The 20,775-nt window shown below is 46.0% G+C and overlaps 1 protein-coding gene across 1 annotated transcript in view; it reads right to left on the bottom strand.

Moving 5' to 3' along the window:
* ARPP21 (cAMP regulated phosphoprotein 21) overlaps positions 1 to 20,775 on the bottom strand; it is a 155,919-nt gene that overhangs the window by 2,977 nt on the left and 132,167 nt on the right. The window lies entirely within an intron of this gene.

Below are 20,775 nucleotides of genomic sequence, written 5' to 3' on the forward strand. Positions count from 1 at the left end.
CGAAGTCACCAACCGTGAGATCGTGACCTGAGCCGACAGCAAGAGTGGGCTGCTTAACCGACTGAGCCACCCAGGCACCCCTAAATTGCATTCTCAAAGGAAGGGAACGGTTCTTGTATAATTCCTGGGAAGAAGGTTATGATTTAGGTCAAAATGATGTGGTGGTAGGAAAATAAAACAGATTCACTTCATGATGTAAAGTAAGGTCTTTCCAGAGCTCCTACTACAAACCATACTGACTACTCTAGAGAAAGTACATCTGCTGCCTTAACACAATTCTCTGAGAGAAAAGTCTTTAAGATCTTAGATTGTTTTAAAACACAAACACTAAGCCATGTTTTACAACCAGATTTTAAGAATCGAAACAATCAATATGCATTGTTAATAAATAACCTGCATTTCGAGCGCCTGTGAGAGTTTTAACTTTATATGGAGGACAGGTAAAATTATATTATAGTCTTTGCAGGGGGCAACATCTTGCTCTCCTTTGGCCTACGTACAATTGCCTTTACTCATCACAGAGATATTGTGGAAACAATGGCTTGCGAATAGTCCCTGAGTTGGGAGATCAGCTCCATTGGTCACACAAGCTGTCTTCAGTCTGGAACACCTGAGAACAACAAGTCTGGGGAAAAGCCAAGCTGGGAGGCCTGCCCTGTGCTGGCCGCTGAGGGGGCCAAGTGTGGACTTTCGAGAACCACCCTTCGATCTTCCTGTGTCCCATTGTTTTACCTTCACATTTGTCACCCTCCTTCAGCTTCAAAGTGGTTTGAACCTGCTATTTTAAGTTTTTGTCAGGACATCACATACTAAGAATGTAATTAAGAGTCACGACCATCTTCCCTCCGACTACTTTGTGCCCACAGTCAAAGCCTTCCCTGGACGTGCTCTGCAGGCCTACGTAAGACTAAGAACATCGGCTCACGGGCTGCGTTCCTAGAAGGTTTAAAGGTTATACAAAAAAGGAAACCCCAGCAGACTCGGGAACAAGAAATCGGGACACAGGCCATGTCACAGCCCTCACTATCTCCCAGAACGCCTCGTCTGCAGAGGCACTTGGGAGAAATTTATTTTAACATTGCAGACATACCTTGTTTCTTGGGGCTTTGCTTTAACACGCTTCTCAGATACCGTATTTTCTACAGATGGAAGGTTTGTGGCAACCTTCAGTTGCGGCAACTCTGAAGGGGATGAAGGGGGATACGTCTTTTTTTTTTTTTTTTAAGTTTATTTACTTTTTTTGAGAGAGAGCGAGAGAGCAGGGAAGGGGCGGAGAGAGAAGGAGAGAGAGAGAATCCCGTTTCCACAACAGCGTTCGCTCCCTTTCGTCTGTGTGCTACAGTTTGGGATTTCTCACAGCATTTCAAAGTTTTTCATTATTATGTTTGTCACGGTGGTCTGTGATCAGCGACCAGTGACTGCAACTCGCACAAACCTCAGATGATGGCCAGCCAACTTTAGCAGTACGTATGTTTTAATTAAGGTACGCACGTTGCGTTTTTAGACTTAAGGCTATGCTACACTTACTAGACTAGAGTACAATGTAAACATGAGTCTTACATGCACTGGGAAGGCAAGAAACTTCGTTTGACTCGCTTTATTACAATATTCACTTGGTTGCAGTGGTCTGGACCCGAACCCGTCACACCTCTGGGGAATGCCTCTCCTTGCAAACAGTCGTTGTCTATTATTTCCCTTGCCTAGATAGTCCACTCTAATGCGTATAACCCTTGGCCCTGCAAAATTCTCTTGCTCTTTTACCATCTTATTATGACATTATTCCCGCCCTATCCAACTCGTGCTAGCAAGAATTGTTTTACATGTAGGAAAACAACCTGATACGAATGTAGAAAAATGATCACCCGCCGTATTCCTTCCCATTGAATTCCACAGCAAAGAGCAGACACTGTGAACACACATTATAGTCCATGTGATGGTAAATATAATAGAGCCTTATTTCTGGCTGAAGATTCAAAGCACAGGTTGAAAAGGTAAGGGATGTCTTTGAAAATTCTGACTTCTATCTGGGCATATGGTGAAAGCCCCGTTGGGTCTTTTTGGTTCTTTTTGCGGAACATACCTAGCTAAGATGGGAACAAAAGAGGGGAGGAATGGAATGGGGGGTGGGGGGGAGGCGTGCGGTGGCCTTGCTTCAAAAGATTCTTTATGTAGTTGTTTACTGAATCCTTCCATTCTCTCAGAGTCCTCTTCAAAACGTTCAAAAATAAACTGACGTAACTTATGAGAGATTCATTTATTACACCAGCTCTAAACCAAAATTGGGATGAAGGGGAATAAGTCTTTTTTTTTTTTAAGTTTATTTACTTTTTTTGAGAGAGAGCGAGAAAGCAGGGAAGGGGCGGACAGAGAAGGAGAGAGAGAGAATCCCAAGCAGGCTCCGCACTGTCAGCTTGGAGCCCGACATGGGACTCAAACTCACAAACCGTGAGCTCGTGACCTGAGCCGAAACCAAGAGTCAGATGCTTAACCGACTGAGCCACCCAGGTGCCCCAGTTTTATAACAGAGCCGTTTAGACATACAGAAGCAGACTGTCTTGATAGGAAAAGGAAGTGCACTTCAAATAACATTCAAGGAGAGAAAAACCTGCCGGGGGCTGTGTGGCCCCATCCCCGTACAGGCCCAGACCTGGGGGTGTGATGCATCTCTGCCCAGAGCACTGATGCAGTGCACGACGGTGACGCCCTCCCCCGGTGAGACTTGCGGATGTAAATACTCAGTCGTGCAGAGCAAGGAGCCACCAGCTCTGCACTGGGGTCCCGCGGTAAACACACTTAAGGCACATAAAGATTTATAGGGGAAGTGGCTAACGCTCTGCAGTTTCAAGATGAAAACTTAAGTGAGGTAAAGCCCAATTTATATTCATGAATCCCATCCATTTCTCAATAGGCTCCCCAGGCAACAGATCTGCATCTAGAATGGTTTAATTGCAGCTGCCCATTTCTTTCAATGACGTTACAGACGGTAGGTAGCAGGATGGTCCTTAAGACAGGAGGCTTTTTGGAATGTGAATCCGAGCCCTGGTCCAGAAATAGACCGACAGAAATGTGAGACCACTGACCTAAGAACGAACTAAGCGTCTGCCCAGGACACAACCCACCCAAAGGCAGAGACGGCAGAGCTGGAGGCAACCTGCTTATCTCGTCTATTCAAATGAGAAATGTGTTCCAGTTTGTCAATTCTTGGCTGTGAAATGATCACTTTTTCATATTTATTGAGGATTAGCGAGCTATAATACATCTTACAAAACAGAAACAGCAACAGTGGCTGCCCTGTAGGCTTGCTATGGAAATCATAAAGACATTAGCTATTTTTATTTCTTTTTCAGCCAAGATTAATTCAATTTCCAAGTCCCATGTATCATTTGTTTTCTGAAGGTAAAAAGGTTAGGAATGGACAAGTGCCTCCTAGCAAATAAAAAAAAAATGCACTCTGCTGGGATTGAGGGGTTGTAAGATTTGAAATGTCTGGATCTGATCAGTCTGAAAATGTACTAGCGTTCTTAGTGAAATAAACAATTATTGAATACTCTTTGTAGTTGCAGGATACTTCATTAATATTCTGCCAAGGCAACGTTTCTCTCGATGCACCACAATTAGGAAAAATCAGAATGTAAATTGATGAGGGGCTATGAATTGGCAAGATTGTGATGGACCTTATTTTAACTAGTATTTGAATACTCTGTTACAGATCCAACGTTTTGAAACCGAAGGCAACGTCAAAGTAGCAAACTGTATTTTCAGGGTACTGTGGCCTCAGCTGTTGTTGGGTTACAGATGGGAAGACGGGCAAAGGAGTAGTTAAGAGGGCAAGTGTGTATAGAACAAAGAGAAGCTACCACCTCCCCTAACCCACTCAAGCACTGTCATTTACACGTTGTGTTTATTAAGTAAAATATTCTTGATGTGGCGGACTGTCTTCAAATATGAAAATAAGTAATTTTTAATACAATAATTACTTATCTTGGAATGATAAGATGTCAATATTTTTCTAAGTTCCTAGGGAACACATGAGCTCTCTCTGAATTCAAATCCTGCTCTTTGTAAATGGCTTTGAAATAGAATTACAGTAGGTCAGCTGCGGCAGGGCTGGTGAAGGATATGAAGAAAAATGCTGATTCAGAGCTGGCTTCTCCCTCTGCTGAATTTTTATAGTTTGTGCCTTGGGCCGTTTTCCAGTATCTTCCCAGTTCTGGTTCTTGGTTTCAATTCCTTTACACTTTCATCTTTTTCGAAGATTTTCCATTACAAATGAGCTAACTAGCTATGTATGTTGATCACTCAGTCTCATCCAAACAGTGAATTAAATGCTTTTACCTTGTGTCATGACAATCCTGGGAGGCGGTCACTGTTATTAAATTGCTTTTACAAAAGAGAAAACTGACTTACAGGGGTGTAGGGATTGTTCAAGGACACACAGCTATGAGGAGGGAAGGCTCAAATTTTAGTCGTGGTTTTCTGACATCAGCACCCTTGCTGATATTCCCTAAATTGTAGTACTATTTATTATACATTATTCTAGTTCTCATACCCTAACAATTCCTTTAGTGTGTCAGGTATTTAATGACCATTTATTGCATTAATTGTTTCTCAGTAATTAAAACAATTAAGAGGCAAGACTTATGATTCACAGTTTGGTGAAGATGATCTTGTTAGTATCAAAGAAAGGAAATCAAAGGCAAAGCATAACTTCCCGGTCCAAACAAACTCATACCACTCAGTAACAGTTTTAAAGTCTTGTTACTCAGATTAGGCGACACCAGACAGGCAGTTGGGTTGGAGTAGGATCGGGCTAAGTCAAACAGACTCTAGCCCCTTCACTTCACTAGTTTCTAATAAGCTGATACTGTAGTTTTCAATTACTAGGACCATTTTGAATGATGGCAGTCTTCACACTCTTTGAAGACTCTGGACTTCAAAGACTCTATATTTACTCTGGACTGTTTTGTCAAAATGATCTTAAAATATCAGACATAAAAGTAACTTACGTCTGTATTAAATGTAAGAATGATCGTTTGACTGTTCTAGGCAACTGGCTGCCTCTAGGAAAGTCGCTTGGCCTTTGGAAACAAAACTAGGATTAATAGTTTTAAAGGACAAAAACAGGCAAGAGAAAAGAGGTACACAGAGACCCTGCATCTGATCTAGGGTGGCAGATGAAGGCCCGGAAGAATCAAGATTCCCCAGGCTGCTTAGAGACGGCTGTACTTTCAGAGTTTACAGATTGCTATCATTACGCTTTCTAATTCTGCGAATACTGTGGCTTTCACCCGAGTTTTACTTGTTACTAGGGTACTGTCTCTATGACGGGTGTCCTTTTCAGCCTCATCTATCTCTGTAGCATCTCGGTGCTCAAGGAAGCCTTGGATAGAGAGACTGGATATACAACATGATATCACGGTATCTCTATGGTTTTCTGAAAGATTGGGGTAATGGATACCCCTTGTCTGTCACCCCACCCTCATGTAAGGTGAATAAAGGCCTCAATATCTTACTTCAGGCCTCCCAGAACCAGGGGGCCCTCAGAAACCAGGGGAGACACCCGACTCTGGCCTTTGCAGATGATGGCCTGTTCCAACACAAATCCCAGGTGTGACAAGGTAGGCCAACTGGGCTCAACCCTGACAAGGTGTTAATCTTTTGACGCACTGGCCTCTATGCCAAACTCCCAATAATCTATGTTACCTAAACCCTAAGTAGGACTTTTAAAACAGAGGAGCAGTATACTGGGGTGCCTGGGTGGTTGAGTCAGTTAAGCATCTGCCTCTTGATCTCACAGTTCATGAGATCGAGCCCTACATCGGGCTCCACGCGGACAGCCATAGTCAGATACTGCTCTGTTCTTACAGATGAGGTACAATAGCTGGTCCTAACTTCAAAAGGAGGAGTGCACCAAATTGCTTTTTTGGTTTTTTTCCGGTTAAAGCCCATCGCGTTTACTTTCATCTCTGCGTAAACATCTGCCTCCACCTCATTTATGCGCCGTTTCCGCACCCTTCCTCGTCTTCTGCTCTCCATTCGTTACCCTGTGGCTGTAGTTTCATAGGGACACGACGCAGAATGACCTACAGGGACTCTGCGCGGGCACGGAGGTGATGCGGCCCACGTCCCCGCAAGGACCGGTCCGTCCTGATGACTTTGAGGAAGGCTGCACCAGGTTCTAAGTGGGACCGGGCTTCCTGAAGCTGTAGCTTTCCTTCACACGTGTTCCTTTGCTCATTAGCTTTCATACTGCACAGAGTGTCCTTCTTAAAAGCCTCTTCCCTGTCCCCTGAGAACATCCACGCATGGGTCACTTTCTGATGGCAGTACACATCAGACGAACCAGCCTATTACTGCCAGCTCGGGGGTCTCTTTGCTGCAATTATACCATCCTGATCCATGTTATCGTAACTACAAAGCTGGTTTTCTCTCTCTCTCTCTCTCTCTCTCTCTCTCTCTCTTTTTAAATCAGGGCAAACATGAGAGACCTTGTTGAATGACTACAGGAATGCATCATGCATAGACTTTCAATGAACGCCTCCGAGAGAAGCCGCACTGAGTCCCGTTTTAAATGGAAGAGGCTGTCATATTATTGAAGCAATTCTCTGAGTTTTCCCGGCCCCGAGTGCCGTGCTGACAGCCGGAGAGCTTCGACGACCCAGAGGGAGACAACCCAAGCCGCATAAAAGACCCGCAAACGTTTTGCTTTCTTCACGAGGCTGCTGTAAAGCTTAGAAGAAAATGGTGGCATCCCTGCATCCCTACACCCTGCCCAAGTTAACCGCGGGCATCATACAGCCAGGCTGGGTGACGGCCAACTGCTGCTGAGGCCCCGTGAGGACCCCTCTTCTCAGGCGAGGCTTGGGGCAAAGTCAAGGTCGGAAATGGCTCTAATCACGGTCCCCATAATATCACCCCCCCGGTGGACATCTGCACTGATGATTTGCTGCTGATTGGCCGGCTCACACAGGATAATCGCGAGGTCAGATGTCACGGGGTTAACGTCACTGTGATCAAGTGACCGTCCCTGTCACAGGGCTCCAGGGTCCAAGTTGGCCCCGGCTGACCATTTTGAAAATAAGTGCTGTGGACGCAGATTCAATCTGTAGAAATCTATCCATCACTACAACTAGAAAAACCAGTTCACAGGCACCTAATGGTGAATCAAAAGCGCCCCCTTTATAGAATGAGGCATTCCAGGGGCGCTGGGTGGCTCAGTCGGTTGGGCGTCCGACTTCGGCTCAGGTCACGATCTCCCGGTTTGTGAGTTCGAGCCCCGAGTCAGGATCTGCGCTGACAGCTCGGAGCCCGGAGCCCGCTTCGGATTCTGTGTCTCCCCCTCTCTCTGCCCCTCCCCCACTCACGCTCTGTCTCTTTCGGTCTCAAAAATAAATAAACATTAAAAAAAAAACCAAAAAAAGAGAAAGCATTCTACGTTATTTTTCCCAAGCGGCCAAAAAACAATGATCTTCTTTTCTTCCGCTCCAGACTGGCAAGGGTTCTTACACAAACCTTACTCCCGTGGTAGATTTAACAGTATTACTGTTCTAGTAGCACAGTCTTCTCGGAGGCAACAGCACTGATCTAGGGCAGGGTCAACGAGGACCTGAACTAAAGCAGGGGAGGCAGGAATCGAGAGAAGGGACATCTACTGAGAGAAATGTACGACGTGGCTTGTGAGAAACTGGCATCTCGTGGTTTCTGTGGTATCACACGCTCGACAGAAGGGGGCCGTACCACCATCGGGAAGACCAGTCACCCACGGGAAAACGGACTCTCTGAAAAACGAAAGCCCTGGTTTGTCGTGCTTGCCCATCTCCCTGGTGTCAACATTCCCACCAGGGCCCGTCTCACGAGACACATGTCTTAACAACGCGCTGGCAAGATTCTGATTTTTTTTTATCCTTCCTTTTCAAATCTTGTTTACTATTGTCTTCGACATTGGCATAAGAATGATTATGAGAGCCGTTCACAGGGCTCTCAGGCAGGTGGTGGAGCCCCGCCGTGAACAGAAACTTGCAGGACACCAGGATGGCCCTAGGGTGGAAGCAGGTCTCAGACTCCAGGATCAATGAGCGGGAGATGAACTCGTGGGGTGAGTGGGGGGGAAATGGGGAGCATGTGGGAGGCTCCCAGGAGATCATTTTGAACCGAGTATTAGAAGATGAGTAGGTGTTTGCTAATGGAGTGGGATGAAGGGGGAATAATCATGATAAAGGAAGTAAAACACATGGGGCACCTGGGTGGCTTAGTCGGTTGAGCATAGGACTTCGGTTTGGGTCATGATCTCACAGTTCCTGAGTCTGAGGCCCGCCTTGGGCTCTGGGCTGACAGCTGGGAGCCTGGAACCTGCTTCAGATTCCCTGTCTGCCTCTCTCTCTGCCCCTCCCCCCGTTTGCACCGTCTTTCTCTCTCAAAAATAAATAAAACGTACGGAGCAACATGGGAAAAGCCAAGAGATGCGGGACGTACGTTTAAGAACTGTACGTATTTCGAGGCAGTAGCGGGTTAGAAATGAGAAGAGGCAGCCCAGGGGAGAGAAAGGGAGCTGGGTGCAAATCCTAGGGCCTTGAACACCATTTATGAAAACCGGAACTGAAAGTTGAAAGACTGAGGATGCCGCGTAAGGTTTATAAGCTGGACAGCGAAATGACGGATGGCCATTTCATCGAGATTCTTCAGGAGTCGCTTGGGGGTCGCATACCTGGAGTCAGGGACTCGCCTCCTGGGAGGCCGTGGCCATCACCCAGGGCAGAGACAACGAAGACACGCACTAAGAAGGAATGGCAGGGATGGAGACATCGGACACATCAGAGAGATGCTTAGCACGTGAACCATCAGTCGCTGGCATCTAGGAGCTGCAGGGAGGAGCGGCAGAAAGGAAAAGCCCAAGAACCAACCTTAAGTTCTGTTTTGGTTAGGGGAGTTGACTGCAGTGCCCTCGCTGTGAATACAAGTGGGACAAGTAAGTGGAGATGGGCAGGAAACACGTGAGCAAAAGAGTTCTAGAGCTCAGGCCATCAGCCTGCCACAGGTACAGATTCAGAAGTCGTCGGGATGTTGTTGCATGTAGAGACGGCATATTCCCGAATGGGTGCAGACTGGGGAGACAAGCCACATGGGACCCGAAGGCACGATGGTATTCAAATACTGACCTGAAGAGGAGAATGAGGAGTGATGGGAAAATTAGAAGAACCAGAAGAGAATGGCGTGAAGGCAAAAAAGGGAGAGACGCGTTTCAAGGGAAACGTGCCAATGACTCGCGCTGCCCAAGTGCGGAGAGAAGAAATGACCCCCGTGGTTCAAAAACATACCGGTGATCTTGACAAAAGCAAAGGCAGTGAGGAACGAAGCAGCCGAGGAGGAAGGAAAAGGAGGAAAGGGGATTCCTTTGAAAAGTCTGACAGGGCGGCCAAGGTGTGGGCAGGGGCCAGAGAGAGAGCCCGAGGGGCGCCTAGGGTTGACAGGCCTTTGTGGGTTTGTTTTGCCGCGGTGTTAACATGGGATGAGTGGAAGGGTTTTTATATTTTAGCAGATGAAGTGAAGAGAAAAAGATTTAAAAATCTGGAAAGAGAAAGAAAACGAATGCACTTGTCGTGAGACACAGTACATTGAACATCAAGGGATACGCACCATCAAGAAGTTTGGGACCTGAGCGACAGAGTCTGCATTTTTCTCTCCCGCCCAGCTGACAGCTTTCAGTGTCCCCTCCTCACTATTCGAGACCTCCTCTGACCCAGCAGTAAAATAGCTGGGGTCGCTTCTCTCTGCCAAATTGGTCGAACGCACAAGACGGCTCAGGGAGGTCACGAGGGAGCAGGGCAGAATGCCGGAACACAGTTTGAGAAGGCAACAGAAGATATGCAAGATGACTTCTGACAAGAAGCTGAAGGAAAGAGGCCCTTATTCATCTTGTGAACCCGATTAGTGTCTCACTCGCAAGGAATTGCAATAATGAAGGAAGTCTCGATTAGAAGTGAACGAGAAGCTCGTGGTCCCGCCAACTGTCCATTCAATCGATCAACAGGATCCACCGATACAATGGCCCGCTCTGTATTATCTACCGAAGCAGACAATGAAGTGAAGTTCCCATAAAAACAAAAACAAAACGAGCCTCAGTAAGAGGTCTTCTGTTAACGTGTCCTACGGTGAAATTGTAGGACACATGGTATGTTCTGGCAACTCTTCTGTCACACGTCGGACACCTACTCTTTGAACAGATGTGCGAAAATGCCAAGCACTGATGTCTTCAAGATTTAATCGTTCTCATTTTTCCTTAAGGTCTGCGTAGCTATTATCAGTTAGCTGTGGACTTCAGGATGCCAAAATTTAAACCTTCAATTATCTCCATTCACTTGCAACCCAAGAATGAATGATTGATTCTAGATCATTGTAATGTGTAGAGCCTACCCACAGCTGATGTTTTCCAAGAACGCCGTGGAGAAGAACCTTTGTACCGGTCTCTTTATAGAGTTTGGGAAACATGACTTTCGACTCCCTAATAGTCTGTCTCCTCATCGATATTCAACAGATGACCCCAAAACAAAACCTCTGGTACCAGATGATGTCACAGCTCTAAGCGGCAATAAAGAGACACTTTCTGTTCATCGCACAAACCCTCTGGTACCAGATGATGTCACAGCTCTAAGCGGCAATAAAGAGACACTTTCTGGTCATCGCCATAATTAACTGTGATAATCCTTGGCGACAGCAACAAGAAATACCTTTAATCTCACCACGTAGGGAACTGTTACATAAAAGTGTTGTTTCATCTGGATGGAGACAGTGATCAGAAATCTTCAGCCTTGTCTACACAAATACAAATGTGCTTATCTTTTCAGCCGGCTGGAATAGAAGGCTTTGGTCAACACGTAAATCTGATTTCACAATAATTAAGGTGAAAATGAAATTGTAGGACAAATGCTGGGTTCCGCAGACTCTTTCAATCACTCCTTTGGGGCAGGCTGTCTCCCCAGCACAGAGCCCTTTCATTTTTTAATGGCCTGCTCCAGGGTAGGAAGAGAAAGGATGCAGATCATTCACTTGTTAATTTTTCCCTTCAACCCAAGGCATCCAAGGGTGATATTCACATTTCACATGCTTCATTGCTTTATAAGCACCCAAGTGGAGCACAGACATTTTAAAATGGTCACAACCTTTCCTGCCGGAGGTTCCCTTCCAGGCCTCAGAGGAACCCCCTACATGGCGTAGCCAGCTGTCCAAACCTTAGGCGGAGGGAGCCCTCTCGGCCAAAGGTACCACTGCTCTTTATAAACCCACTGGGTCTGAGAGAGATGGCAAAGGCCTCAGGTTGTACCCTTGGCAGGACATCAGGCTACTCCTTGAAGTACCTCTGAGAAAGTGCCATGCAAGGCCCATCCTTACCCAGCAAGGTTTGCACGCTGGCATCTCAGAGCTTTGTGTTCTCACGGTTTCACTCAGTCCTGCCTCAACGTCCTAAATCTGTTTCTGATTGCCTGCTTCCCCACCCCACTGGCGTGCTTTTCCCTGGGTCCACGGTTCTCAGTGTCACCCTGTCTCTGAATAATGCGAGGGGCCACTTAAAACACAAATCACTGCTCTTCAGAGGTATTGGTTCAGTAGGTTTGGGTTGGGGCCCGAGAATGTGCATTTCAGCAGGTTTGGGTTGGGGCCTGAGAATTTGCATTTCTGAGAAATCCTCAGGTGATGCGGATACTGCTGGTCTGGGGACCACACTTTGAGAACCACTCCTGGACCTTCGTTCTCAATAAATACTTTTGCCTTGAATTCCTATTGTTGAAGCCACTCGTGATTTGTCCCCCTAGAAAGCGGGTGACGGGATTTGGCAAATCACACTTCTGTGGGAGGCTCTCTCTCCTCTTTGATCTCATTTCCCTTAGCTGTAAAAGGGAGACAATCTTCGCAGTGGGTGTTAGGATGGACTGACAGACCTCCTGTGGGACACCTCCCGGTATCTGGGCACCTGGCAATAACCAACGTGTGTGAGTCCCTTCTTGTACGATATTTTATTACTTACTCAGGTCTCCCTGCTTCCCAGGGAGATTACGACCCTCGGGGAGAGAAGGTCTATCCCAGACATCTCTGCCTAGCCCAGGATTCTACGTGCCACACTTCTAGAACACTTATCGACAGCGTGGACAAAGCGACTGCCCTTATTATACTCACCCTACGAGAATCCTTGTGTTAACTATTATGTGACGTAACATAACAGAAAAGAAGCCAACAAACAAAACTTTGAAAGAGAAGAATGCAGAGGTGATGTGCTCAGAACAGAGAGCCCGAAGGCCTGCCCGCGCGCGATGGGTAGCAGGAGGCAAAGGACTTGTCCCCGCCACAGTACAAGTTTTTAAAAAGCTGACTAGATGTCAACGACTCTCTCTTAACCCCTTTGCCTTTGGGGAAAAAAAAAAAAAAAAGAAGTTCCTTCTAACAGCAAATCAAGAGGGCACAGCACTGTTTTCTAAATTGGCCTCTTGCTGCTGAGCTGGGAGCAGAGACAGGCCCAGAAAAGGAAAGGGGGAGGAAATACAGGAAGGAGCTGATAAGGGAAGGGGGGGGGGCGGGGAGAGAAGGAAAAATGCATTTGAAGGGGATGATACTTGTCATTCTCAAATCTGGTAGCATTTGGTGAGGCGTCTGGGACACCAGACCAAATGTCTCCAGCCTCCCATTTCTTGAGATGTAGCTGTGAGTTTGCTAACCAATGGTAATAATCTCATGGCACTGCCTCAACTTTCCTTTGTCCTGATAGAAAAGCAACCTACTTGGACCTCACCTCCTTTCCCCGATACAGTTCAGGCCGATTTCCCTTGTTTTTCTAATTCTCTCCTTGGCTCCCACTCAGCCTGCGGGCGTTCCACTCGACTGCGGACCACGGCTCTGGAATCACCCGGGCCACCTAGCTCCAGGTGGTGAGGCTGAGGTTTACAGGGTGAAGAAGGCACTCACACAGCATCACACACAGAATTTCTCAGCAACTGGGGGCTACCTCTCATTTTCCTGTTGGTCACTCCGCCAACAGGACGGACTGGATTGCTCGGAATGTTTTTGTTTCCTACACGTTCCCAACTGAGGAACTGAGCTGTGTCATGCTGGTAATAACCCATTCGTGTTTCACAATGGAACAGGGATGGCATTGCCTTTCCATGCAGGTGAAAACTCTGTTGCTGTTATCATATTATCACTAAGAGTTTGGAGAAAACCTCTCGCGTACCTGACCTGGAGCTCACCTAGCTTGTCTGCCATAGCTACCAACAGATTTCTCTAAGATAACACATAGGAGGGCCTTACGGAAAGAAAAGAAGAGGATTAGAGATTCAGGGAACTCATGAGTTGCAAAAAAACAGAATCAAACCATCTCTTTTGAAACTTATCAGCCCAACCATATTCCAAAGTTTAGATACAGATGTCAGCAGTTACTAACCAAGAGTTCATATCATGGATGCCTCTAGACCACCCTCGCGCTAATCCAAACCAGGAAAAGCAAGCATTTTGCTTACCACCTTAAAGCTAGGAGTGACCCTTATTAGCATACTGCTTACTGTACTCACTGAGCTAAGCGCTTATCAGTGGGTACAATTATTATTCTCATTTGACAAGAGGATGCGACGAAGCACGAGGAATTGAATAGACAGGTCAGGGCCACATAGCCCTCAAGTACGAGACTGGAGTCAACTCCTTTCTCCTCCGCCCCTTACCTCGGGGGCCTGGCAGGCAACAGAATTCCACTCAAATGATTCATACGAAGGGATATTAATAAAGAGAGAAGTGCCAGATGAGTAGGCAATTTAAGGGACCAACTAGGGAAGGAGGCATCCAGAGCCTAATGACAGAGGGGGCACTGTTTTCACTCTTTGGCCTGAAGGTCTTAGGAGAGGAGCCGGGTTTAACAGATGCCAGGAAGAGCTTGGGGGGGCCATCCGGAGGAGAACAGGCTGCATCCCGAGGCAGGCAGGGAGACGCCCATCTCTCAGCTCTCTGATCTCTTGCTGCTGATGCCTTCTACAACAAGAACCCACCAGGAAGCCCCATGCCAGAGGCATCTGAGAGGGGCAGTCTTCAGAGGGAGAAGAGAAGGAAAGAGAACAGTATGCGATGGGGGGAGAGGTGAACAGAAAATAACCCCACACCCCTTCCCTCCGAACACGGCCAACCTGGTCAAATAAAGATTTTCAAGAGAGTGGATCATGATTTTAGCAGAGGTTTTATAGATCTCTCTTCCCCCCCCCCCCCCCTTTCAAAAATGATCCTTTCTAACACCTGATAATATGTCAGACGAGGCACTTAGCATGACTGCTTGGGCACTTAAGTAAATGTTCACTCTCAAATTTGTGTGTCATTAGATATTAGGGCAGAATATTTGACTCTCTGCCCTACTGCCTGCCTTTCCATTTTGAGGAAATGGCAATGTTTGTAGGAAATTGATAATAACTTAGGAAGTAGTATCCAGTCACATTAGTGTTTAAATATCCTGTAGCGCAAAGGAAAAAAAGTTAAATTATGATTCAGCTCAAGCAGTACCACTCATTTTGTTGAAACCCACATTTTTCTTCACTGGCGGCAGAAACGGATGGCTGAGATCAAATGGGTAACAACAGGCAGAGAATATCTCAGGGGAAATGACAAAGGGGAAAAAAAGGATCCAGTTTATTTCTACAATGACCCTGACTGACCCTTGCATTTCCCACGTAAATTTGGTTTAGAAGGTGCCCTGTTATAAATTGGTCTCCAATTTAGTACATGTAGCCGTGTTTGTTTTCCAAATATTTAAAGCAGCTATCAGCAAGATGAAATAGTAGGAAAGGATACTTAAACGCGACTTTGAATAAGACTTCCGTCCAATCTAAGGAGTTTCTGCTTCCTAATGGACAAATCACAGACAGGGGGCCAAAGGTTACCTCTTTCCACCCACTGGTCCTGTGACCGGTGGGGAAGTTATCTAACATCGTTGAGGTTTGTCTTGCTTCCCTCTTAACTGGGAGCTGGTAACTCCCAACTTCCTAGGGCTTTTGTGAAAGTCAAGTAGATATCAGGTAAGGTGACTAACACGTTCTTCGGCACATGGCATTTATTACAGGGTGGCTGACGCCCGTTTCTACCAAACGATGCTACATAAATGAGAGTATTCTCACTTCCTCCAGAAGGTGTTTTAAACGAAGAACAAACTGGGTGTTGATAATACCAGGATGGACCCCCCCCTACCAAAACCAAAACAAACCAAAACAAACCAAAACCCTAAAAACTGCTGGAACTGGAACTGCTCCTTCGACCCGACAATGTGGAGGCAGGTTTCGGCACACCAAATTTCCTTAGGAGCCAAGGTGCAGTCATTAAGCGCAGTTTACATACATGGACGTAACCGTGGGTTACGTGGTTTGGATTCGTGCTCCTTTGCCCTTGGATTATGGGAAGTATAATCTCTAGGAGCAAAAAAAAAAACCCAAAAAACAAAAACAAAACACAAAACAAAACAGTAGAAGCAGTTCTGAATGGGAAAGCAGGCCAAGTATCCAGTACAGCGGGGGATGGAAAAGGCAAGCTGGCCATAACCGGGGAGCAGATGTCCAGGCAGGAGTCATTTGGGAAGGCATTTGGCCCCAGACTCCAAGCACTGGGGGAACACCGATTTCTGGAGGTAACTTTCGGACAGCCGGGGGACTGACTATCTCCTTTCTTTCCAGGCTCTACTCCATGTTGGTTACCAAAGACTCAGCAGAATGGGAGGCCTCCTTTTGTTCCTGCCTCTGGTCTCCTAATCAAAGCTGAGCTTGCACCTCCCATAGGCTTTGTGTGCTCCCCCTGATCAGAGTACTCAGGAAAAGGAGCGATGCCCTTCATCTAAAGCTGTCTCAGAGCAAAAGGGTGCCGAGTGCACCCTGGGCTCAGGCAGGCGCCTTTCAATCTTTTTCTGGTGACATTAATAAGCCCATTTAATAATAGGGCCCCCTGTCATCGCATCAAAGATACGACACAAAGCAGCGGCCCCCTCCTCCGTTTCCCCAGGCCTGCTGCTCTTGTGAAAGGCCGTCTCCTAACTTGTTAAGACTACGGGCGTTGCTTCCCCACATCTAGAACCCCTGGGATGTTTGCAGAGACACAGAGAAGCTTCCACTTTACAAATATTTCTAACCTACCCGTTTGCACTATTTTCTGTGCTAGACGATTAAACAAGTGATTCTGAAGAATTATCGTATTTTTAATTAACATATTATTGATTCAATTATTGATTCTATTATTCTTTCAAATGCAATATTTAACGCTATTCATTCACTATTTTATTTTTTCCCATCGAACAAGTGACATGACATTATGTTTTCCATGTAACTGTGTAAGAACAAAAATCGTGATTTGCGGGCAAATATCTTTTGAAATGTTGGGCCTGGGCAACCCAATGAATAATAAAGTGAGCATTTTAGTTAAACATGTATTACATGCTTTGAAACATGCTCTTTAACATGATTTTTATGAGTTTTGTGTTTTGCTTCTAATTGATAAGACAAAAAGATTCATGCCATTCACTGCAAGCACACACACACACACACACACACACACACACACACACACACACCATGTAGATTATAGATAGCCTCTATTCCTTCTAAACGAAAAGCCAAATTGGATATAAATGTCATCATTTTCCTCTTTTCACCTTTCGAATGCATTCATTTATTTACTCTTAATCGCTAGTTTTTATTTAATACGTATCTAGAGCACGAAATGAAGATTAAAATCCACCTCTGTCACTTCTAATGTTTCTGCACGTGTATGTATATCTATATACACACATGTACACATTAATATACCTTTTATGAAGATGGTGATGATCTGATTGAAATGAAGTTAGAGAAGTTTTACTTTGTGTGCCGTTCATAAACTCCATCGTGGCATGTGTTGTCCTTTCTCTTCCTGTCCTCGATCAGTGGGTCGTTAGGCATATAAATTAAACAATGTATGGCTCAAAATTAAAACTCTTTGAAACAGGGGTACCTGGGTGGCTCAGTCAACTGAGCGTCTGACTGTTGATTTAGGCTCAAGGCATGATCCCAGGGCTGTGGGATCGAGCCCCACGTCAGGCTCTGAACTTGGTATGGAGCCTGCTGAACATGATCTTCCTTGCCCTCTGCTCCTCCCTCCCCCTTGGGCTCTCTTTCTCTCTTACTCTCTCTCTGTCTGTAAAATAATAAAAAAAAATACTTTTGAAACCGTTTGGCAGATAATTGGGTTCAAAACAAGGCATCGGTGACTGAGTGAGGGCATGCTCTCTCACCTAATCTACCCGCAGCCTCCCACTCAGAGCACATCTTCAGAATTATTGTTCTCAGGGACGGGAAGGGGCCTGGAGTGGTTACATTACTTGATGTAATCAAATAATCATCTTTATTATTTTTTTTTAATGTTTATTTATTTTTGAGAGAGACAGAGACAGAATGCGAGTGGGGAAAGGGCAGAAAGGGAGGGAGACACAGAATCCAAAGCAGGCTCCAGGCTCTGAGCTGTCAGCACAGAGCCTGATGCAAACCTCGAACTCAGGAACTGAGATCATGACCTGAGCTGAAGTCGGATGCTTAACCGACTGAGTCACCCAGGCACCCCTTAATCATCTTTAAATTGGCATATTTACTGTTTTTAACAGCAAGGACTCCCAGAAACCCTTAAGTCCAGAGTCTGGGGACTGCTGTTTAATTTCCTCACTAATCTTTGAAAGAAGAACAACAACGATAGACGTCACTGACTGCTCATCGGTCAAGGACATTGACATCTAACAACCACAGAGGAGTATGGATCACATCAGGACTGCAATGAGAGTCTTGAATCCTTTTTCTAGTCACTTGTACCCAGGCACATGCAAAAGACATTTTGCATAAGACTGGCTTTAGGAACTCTAGAAACCCAATCACAAAGTCCGGAATTTAAAACTCTTGATCTAGCCAGATAGGTGAACAATTCACATTCTTGATCATTCGGATACAGCACAGTTGGAATGGAGATCACTTCTCAATACACTTCTCCGGCAAGATTCTAAGTATTAAAAAGCAGGGGGCGAGGGGTGGGCACTGGGTGGCTCAGTCGGTTAAGCTTCCGACTTCAGCACCGGTCATGGTCTCACAGCTCTCGTGACTTCAAGCCCCGCATCGGGCTCTGTGCTGCCAGCTCGGAGCCTGGAGCCTGCTTCGGATTCTGTGTCTCCCTCTCTCTCTGCCCCTCCCCCACTCTCTCTCTCTCAAAAATAAATAAGCATTAAAAAAAAAAAAAGCAGGGGGAGAGAGGGAGGCAGGGCTTGAGGGATACACAGAAATACCTTTGCATTGATGAAGAGCCATTTAATGTCACTTAGACAAGCTCAGGTGTCTATGACCGACCCAACAGAGACTCCCAATGAAAATAACGTGCTCCTTTGAGAGGTCTTTGTGAATTGAATATGGAAGGGGATGTGTCCTGATATGGATATCCTGAAGTATAAAGTCTATCATTTAAATGCCTCTCATTTGGTTATATTTCCAGCCATGGGTTTTTTTTTTTTTTTCAGTTGCTTGTCTTATGGGAAATCCTTCTTCATCTGGTACTAATCGGTAAGCACCTGTTAGGGGAACGTTCTCCATCCTACCACCGCCACATTCACAAAGAACACTCGACCCGTCGGGCTTTTGTACCCGGCCATCGACACGACACCTGTGTAACTGCAAAGCCAGGGCACAGACACCGTCTCACCAAAGTGATGAAAACGGGGTCGGCACAACCTCGCGGGAAGAGCGGCCGCCTAGCTGACACTGTGCCTCCAGAGTGCTGCCAGGGAACACGAAGCTACAAATGCCCGTATTTAAATAGACGTAGCCAAAGATGGGGCGCAGCACGATAATTACTCCCGTTAGTAACTCACTGAAAGACACGTAGAGCGGCTTCCTCGGAGAATACAATTTTAATTAAGCGAAGTTGGTACTTCGGCAGGTGAGGGCCCTTGGAAAGCTTCTCTGATGAAATCTCACGACCGTTAGGTCCTCGGCGGCCTGGCATTATTAACAAGATCACGATGAAGGACGGAGATGAGCAGTTTAAAAATAGATGATTACACTGGTTTTACCTAGGTGTGAGAGGGCTGCTATGTGATACCTAATACCCACGACCACGAATCTAATGACGTCTCAGTGGACGCACACTTCTTATCCTGGAAAACATTTCTCTGGGAGGAAGCAAGGATGGTCACTGTTTTATTTTGTAGGTACAAACTGTCAAGTCAGGAGAGGCAGGGTATTATAGGAAAGCCCCAGCCTTGGGAAACGGGCTCCTTTGTGTCTCCTAGAGCAGTCCCTTCCCCTTGCCAAACCTCGATTTCCATCCTCGGTAAATGAGGAAGGAGATACAATGGATGGTCTCCATCTCACAGGATGGGGGTCAGGATTAAATAGCAGAACACCTGTAAGCACGGTATCTGGCGTATCGACAGCTGCTTTTATTTAGAACTTAAAAAAAAAAATAAAAGTGATTTGGAGTTAGAAATTCACTGGCCGCTAAGAGCAATGTCACCCCACCCCCCGCCAGGATTTGCCTCAAAGGCATCATGCTCTAAAAATGTGCCTTATCCTCTAGACGATACACTTCCATTCGTTTTTCAAGACACAGCTTTAAGTCTCAGGAATAATAAGGAATTCAATGCTTAGGCTGAAGATATGGCTAAGAAACCCGCTTCTTGAAGTACAAAATCCTTTTGATCTCACTTTAAAAAAAAAAAAAAAAAAAAAAAAAAAATCTATGAGGAACGGCCTGCTGGAGGCAGAAATAATTGCAATCTAATAATGCCAGGCTCGGTTACAGAAGTGCCGTTCTAGAAGAACAGCTGATCCGGGTTCCGGCTCACGCCGTATACCGGGAGGCTGACATCGATACATCAACCCGGGCGAAGCCAGGCAGCTGTTCTCAGGCATCCTAAGCCCTTTAATTTATCTGCGGCTACGGAACCTGTGATCACCACGCAGATGATTGCCCAAAATAAAGTGGGATAAAAAGAGAGGAGGATTATATCTCATAGAAGTAAATTCACTGGCCCAGAAAGAAAACAGGCTGGCTTTGAAAAGGCGTAATGGACTCGTGATGGAGAGTGCGGGACTATGGGGACCACCCAGCAGGATGTGAGCTCACCTCTAAATACAGAAAACACGCCGAGTCTCCGACACGCGTCTGCGACCGACCGCCGACCAACCGCTTGGCCATCTGAACGTGAACTTTACAACTTTACTCAGTGCATTGGCTCCGAGCAAGTGGCTTTCTCTCCCTCGGCCTTAGTTTCCTCGCTGGGCAGTAGGACGGGAAAGCTGGGGTCCTGAGCTAACCCGGGTCTTTAAGCAATCTTCTAAGAGTCTAAAAATTAAACGGGATTGTTCCATCGAAGACAATTCAGCAAGTGATTTTCTGACGCAAGCTGTTTGAGCTCTGGGAGAGGTCTCCCACTTAAATATCCTTTCTTTTGATCCCGCTGCCAAGAGGAGCTGATACCAATACCACTTCGACAGATGCCCCCCAAATGCCTCAAATCTTAAATCTGTCCAATTCATCAAAGGTTACGTTTCCGACTGGGCACAGAAACCAGCTGCAGCCAAAATTAGAACTAAAATGGCTTCAAAGAACAGCTACACTTGCTACTTTAAAAAGATGACAGTGAGCCTGGACCAAATCTGGTATTAAGTTTGTTTAAAGAGAGAGAGAGAGAGAGAGAGAGAGAGAGAGAGAGAGAAAAGGATCCTGCCCGATGTGAATTGGATTTTTATTGTGTCTGTTAAG

The sequence above is a fragment of the Panthera uncia genome, chromosome C2, assembly GCF_023721935.1.
Source record: "Panthera uncia isolate 11264 chromosome C2, Puncia_PCG_1.0, whole genome shotgun sequence".
Taxonomy (NCBI): Eukaryota; Metazoa; Chordata; class Mammalia; order Carnivora; family Felidae; genus Panthera; species Panthera uncia.